Below are 6,436 nucleotides of genomic sequence, written 5' to 3' on the forward strand. Positions count from 1 at the left end.
GTTGGGCCTTGCTGGAGGAGTTTTATTCAAAGCGAACTGTCAAGGGGGTCCCATAAATCACCCAACCATGTAAGGAACGCAAAATCAAGGAACATAACACCGGTATGACGGAAACTAGGGCGGCAAGAGTGGAACAAAATACCAGGCATAAGGCCGAGTCTTCCACCCTTTACCAAGTATATAAATGCATTAATTAAAATAAGAGATATTGTGATATCCCAACAATATCCATGTCCCAACATGGAACAAACTTCATCTTCACCTGCAACTAGCAACGCTATACTAGGGGCTGAGCAAAAGCGGTAACATAGCCAAACAACGGTTTGCTTGGAAAGGTGGGTTAGAGGCTTGACATGGCAATATGGGAGGCATGATATAGCAAGTGGTAGGTAGCGCGGCATAGCAATAGAGCGAACAACTAGCAAGCAAAGATAGAAGTGATTTCGAGGGTAGGGTCATCTTGCCTGAGATCCCGCAAGGAAGAAGAATGAGTCCATGAAGAAGACAAACGGACGTAGTCGAACGAATCCTCACAACTCCGGAACGAAACCGAAGCTAACAAGAGAAGCAACCCGGAAAGAAACAAACAACATAGTAAACAACCACCACATAAACATGGCATGATGCACAATCAAGTATGATGCATGTTCGATTTGAAGAGGCATGGCATGGAAAAGTGCAACAAACAACTCTACAAGTTAAGTGGAGCTCAATATGCAACGAGTTGCATATTGGCAAAACACCACATCAATTATATAGTTCTCTCCCGTTTATGTACCCAACAATATTAAATGTTGTTAAACATGGCAAGGGGTGAAGCATAAATAAACTATCTATTTAGGCAAGTTTCAATGAGGCCGGAAATAACAAACAACAATTCCGGAAAATCCTCTTGTGCATATTTTGATTTGGTACTGTTCTGCCCTAAACACAATTTTAATGTTGTTAAACAGCAAAATAAAGTGTACCATGTTAAACTAGGCATTTTTCTACCCCATTTACATAGAAAGTTTATTAAATTCCGAGTTACGGTTAATTAGTTATGAATTAAAGCATTTAGCATGGCATTTAGCAAAATAAATGCAAGAAGCATTTTAAACATTTTAAACAAGGATGTAAGCAGCATATTTTGAAACTAGATGAAATTCTGAGCATTTTTCATATATAAAGTTTTTACATATGATGCACTGTTAAAGAGTTATTATATGCATGACGTTTGAGGGTTTTTCTGTAAAACTGCAGTTCTCTGGATAATTGGCAAAATTCGCAGGACCAGGAAAAAACATATCGGGCCGAATATGCAGGCTGGGCCAATAGTGCACAAGAGAGGGGCTGCTCACACTGGGCCTAAAGGCCGAGGCAGAGGAGGCCAGCTTGGGGCGCTGGGCCACACGCGACGGAGGGGAGCCGCTGGGCCGAAGTAGAGGTGGCCCAGGCGCGAGCGCTGGGGCTTCGTGCTCGTTCGTTCGACAGGGGAAACAGCGGCAGCAGCAGGGGACAGCAATGACGGCGTGGGACTTGAAGGGGAGTGACGGCGGCTGCAGGGAAGGTCGGCGAGGTGGAGATGGGGCGGATCCGGTCGGCCGGCGCCGGATCTGGGCAACGGCGGCGTGCGCGGAGCTCAGGGGCGGCGTCGGTTCCCTGTGGAAGAAAGACAGAGAGGGAGTGCATTCAGAGAGAAGGAGAGGAGTTGGGGGTGCGCGCGGTGGAGGAGCTCACCGGCGGCTTGGCTGCCCTGGGCAGGGCTCGAGACGGCCTTGGGTGGACTGCACGGGGAGGCGAGGGGAAGGTAGCGGCTCGGGGTCAGGCATGGTCGAAGGCGCACGGGGCTGCTGCTGCTTGAAGGAGACGAAGGCGTGGCGACGGACCTGGCGCGGTTGCTGGGTCCGCGGAGGAGCAGGTGGGCCAAGTGCGGGCGGTGCACGCGAGTGAGCGCAGCGGTCGAGCTGCTGCTCGACACAGAGGAAGTAGGGGACCGAGCAGGGGAACTTGGCGCTGCGGAGCTTGCTACCGGCGAGGCACGAGGAGGGGAAGCAGAGAAGGCGACGGGCTCCTGGAAGAAGATGGTGACGGCTTGAGGAGTTTCCCATCGCAGATCGAGGGAGTCAGGCGGCGCTCCGGTTCCTGTGAGAGAGAGAAGGAGAGGTACAGAGAGAGAGGGGGAAGAACCAGAGTTGGACGGGAAGGAAGAGGGGCGGAGGTGCTCATCTGCCGGTCACCGGCCACGCGAGGCGGAGCAAGACAGGGGTTCGGGCATGCGGCGCACGGGCGCTCCTGGCATCCATGGCGGAGACCTACTGGAGTTGCCGTCGGTGAGGAGGATCGGGCGGCGCGGCTACCGGCGGCACTAGTGTTGCGAGAACCGACGAGGACGAACAGCAGAAGGCCGGCCCTGGAGCGCTGGTGCTCGACGCGAGGAGAAGGAGGGATCCATGGGAGAAGAGACCGGGGTAGAGGAGGCCATCCTTGGAGCAGCAGCAGCTCGGGGCTCCGGTGGCGTGTGCTGATAGAGTGGAGGCAAGGCAGCGGCTTGGGGAGGCCTCGGATCCGAGGAGGCTGTCGCTCGGTGGTTGGCTGGGCGAGGGGATCCAAGGAGATTGGGCGAGGGGATCTCGAGGTGGGAGATGAGTGCGGCGGCGGCGGCAGGGACAAATCCCCTAGAATTTAGGGTTGGTCTATTTAAATAGGTAGGGGATTAGGGTAGGGATTAATTCGTTCCGTCCGATCGTAATCGGGCGGTCGAGAAAAATAGATAGGGAGTCCAAAAAGAAAACGGAGATGTTTTATAGATGTTTGGGGATGATCTGAATCCAACGGTCACGACCGAGCAGGTCGGGTTCGGGATAGGTTTCGGACGCGTGCGAGAAGGGGTTTTGCACTGTGGAGAAAGATTAAGCGGCCAGACAAGAGGGACTCGAAAAACCCGGTTGGTCTCGGAACGATCAACGAAGGCAAGGGGTTTGATGATCTCAGAAAAGAGAGAGAAGAGAGCGGTCCGGTTGATCAGAGAGAAGGTCAACCGAGAAACGGAAGAAGCGGCAACTACGAGCGGATGCAAGTTTTAAAAAACAAATGCGGATGCAATGCACATGATGCGATGATGAAATGCAACAAACAAATAAATAACACAGCTGGCACGCAAAACAAGTAGGACATCTGGAGCGTCGGTCTCGGGGCGTTACAACAGGAAATGCAGGTACTCCTCCAGCACACCTCCACGTGTGGTCATATCAAGATAACAGTCGACTGAAAATAAATAGATCAGTCGATTTTTTAATGAACCGTCCAATCTATAAGGAACGGGCAGATGGCCTTCGTCTACCTCCCGCCAGTCACTATTGATGATCTTTCTCGAACCGCCAGCGACCACCGGCCCAGACCCCTGCCTCTGCCGCCCCGCCCTCCCCTCGACCTCACACCACCGCCGTGCTTGGTAGCGCCTCCAGGCCATCCCTTTAATCCCGGCCTACCTCCAGATCGGGTGCCAGTAGCTGCTTCCCCGGTGTAATAGGCGGACTAGCGCCTGTTACACCGGGGAATGCTTCCGTTAATTGGGAATCAACTGACCAGCAATTGAAATTCAGGGGGGCGACGGACCTCTAGCTAAGGTGAAATAGTATATGAGGAGAAACCATGTGCATCGCGAGTTACTAGTATCAAGAAGAAGCGGTCAACTAGTGTCTTCTGTGGGATGAATACCATGCAAGCAGACACGTAAGATTTGCACGAATAAGGGAAGAGGAGTACCATTTTCGGTTGCCGGTGTGGTCGCCTCCACATGTTGCGCCGATCTTCTTCCTTTTGCCAGGGAAACCGATGTTCTGGAGGAGGGTGCAGGCTTGGACGAACCCATGGCCAAATTGTTGTCTGTGTTGCCGTGGTCGTATGTCGGCGGAGGGGAAGCAGATCCGAGGCGGCGAAGGATGGCGTAGCAGGAACAGCTCCGGTGCGGTGGAGGGTGGCGAAGTTGGAGCGGCAGCGGTGAGGCGCAGGACGGCGTGGTTGAACTGGCTCGGGTATGGACGGATCGGCCTCGGCTTCAACTACTAGCCGTGGAGGGCATTGCGGTTGAGGTTGCGGTGGATGACGACGTCGGGGTATCGGCTCCGGCGTGATGGAGGAGGGCGGCGGTTGATGGGTGGAATTGGGTGGCGGACGGAGGACGCCGGGGTTTCGCGGCTGGTGGAGAGGTAGTTTTTGCGCCCACGGAGTACGAATGGGGAATCGTACGGGTGGGTGGGGGGAGGGGGGAGAACCATGTTTCGGTCTGGGACGCGCTTGTTTTTGGCTTTTTTTAACAGAAGATGGGACGCGCTTGTTTGAAATTTGGGGAAAGTACAAACTTTGCCCCCTCTTAAATTTTGGACCTACTACGGGTCGGGGGTTGGATGGTACTCCCAGGTGTCCCAAATAGTGGGCGGGAGCGATTTCGGCCACGCGCATGTGTGCTTAGGGGGCCATTGTGTATGAATGATTTTTGGAGGCGGTTGCACGGCGTCTAGATGAAGCTACAAACCTACCCCGGTTTAGACCTTTGGACGTCGGGCCGGTAGGCTTCACGGGTCGGAGTTATTAAAAAGGTAATTTCCTTGTACTACCAAACATTGGTCTCACGCGGTTTCGGGCAAGTAGAGGCTCTTTTAGCACTTCGTTCGAAATTTTGAAACACAAGCATTCACGTTTAGAGTACTCTTGAACTTTCAGGATTGACCTAAATAGACAACGTTAAATTTGACCTTGTATGTTTGAAAACCTCATTAAATTATCCGCTTCTTTTTGAAATTTTGACACTGGAAAATCCTATAACTACGATTATTTTGGAATGGAGGAGCTAAATTTGAATCTATTTTGTACACGACTATATATGCTATTATGTACAAAATCAGAGCAAAGATTGGTGCCCCCATAATTTAGGTATGATTTACAAATGCCATGATATCAAATTCAAATAATTGAATGGACTTCATGTTGAATTCGATTTTTTTAAACCACCTTAAGTTGAATTCAAATGTATGCTAGTTCATAGGTAGCTATTTATAATGTTCATTGTGTAACTTTCGTATGTATACTGTGCTTTACACACACAACATGAACTATACTCATGTTTATATTCGATTGCTAAAGCGATGCATTGTCTGGAGTTCAAAATACTAACTATGTGGATCAATTGTGTCGAATAATAACATAGACATGCTCAAATTCAATAGAATCTAGATGTCTGATGGATCAATGACCATTCCTTACGCGAATTGCAAATATCATGATCCCATCCTAATATTTGGATACAATTTATATCTTTAATCAATGTGTACAGCACTCTTGTACGTGTAGTTTCACTCTCCATCGGTGGTCTCTCACACATGCTCACACACTCTCTCCCGAGGTGTCTTTCTCGCACACATGCTCTCGATATAACCCTCCCTCCCTCTCGTAACCATTTATGACTCTTTTCACTAACCTTTATCACAAGCACTCTTCCTCTTGCAAGCATACACACGCACAATCCCCATCGACCCTTTCTATATACATAGACCTGCCTACGTGTCTCCTGTATGCACATTATCTTTAGGCTTGTCTCTCACACATTGTCTCACACCTCTCTTCCTAATCGACGAGTATGATTCTAGTAGAGCATTCTATATGATGCCCCTTAAACTTAGGTTGGATGAATAGTAATATCAGAGATAAAGGGGTTACCTTAGTCCGAGAACCTAGGGTTACAAATCCTAGCCAGCTTTGTCAGTGGACATAGAGTCCTTCACAATTATGCTATCTTTGTCTTGTACGACTAGTCATCCATGGGTCTCCCTAAATGCGTCACGGGCCGACCAATGTGGTGCAGGACGGAACCGAACGAAGGGCCTCACCTCGACCCACCGGACCTCACATAGTGACACACCCTCTGCCCCCACGTCTCGTTATCTTCTCACACCCACACATACCAACACACACACCACACACACAAAATATATTCTCGTGGTGCCTCTATCCACTCCCCCCTTGCATATACACACTTAAGGGAATCGCTCGCCGTGACGTCATATTCGTCTCTGTCTCTCTAGACCACTCTCATTTCTCGTGCTATCTCTCCCATGCCCCCCACCCCGCTGGCCCCTCTATCCATGCCTCTCTCGAATATGTAATACACACACATACTTCTCTAGGCCCTGCCAAATGCATCAACTACACATTCACACATGTTACATCATGTACCCCATTGATCTAAAAAGCCCTCTCTTGACGTTTATTTCACATACAACATTCCTTTTGAATAAAGTGTGGCCAAAAAAATATTTTAGAATTTCTACATATATACAACATTACAAAGTTAAATGGAGAAGTATGAATGCTTGCATTGCATGGTGCCCACAATGATATTTATTCTGCACTGTGAATTTGTATATTTTTATACTATATATAAAGTTAGTCATAATAA

General features: G+C 49.6%; 1 long non-coding RNA gene across 1 annotated transcript; it reads right to left on the reverse strand.

Annotated features, from left to right (window-relative positions):
• Positions 1 to 391: 391 nt before the first annotated feature.
• LOC141021518 (uncharacterized) lies at positions 392 to 2,650 on the reverse strand. The gene is made up of 3 exons (XR_012182834.1): positions 1,720 to 2,650; positions 1,341 to 1,641; positions 392 to 555 (listed from the first exon to the last, which is right to left on the reverse strand). It is a non-coding gene; the product is annotated as an uncharacterized lncRNA (long non-coding RNA).
• Between the last annotated feature and the right edge of the window lie 3,786 nt (positions 2,651 to 6,436).

Source organism: Aegilops tauschii, chromosome 4 (genome assembly GCF_002575655.3).
Source record: "Aegilops tauschii subsp. strangulata cultivar AL8/78 chromosome 4, Aet v6.0, whole genome shotgun sequence".
Taxonomy (NCBI): Eukaryota; Viridiplantae; Streptophyta; class Magnoliopsida; order Poales; family Poaceae; genus Aegilops; species Aegilops tauschii.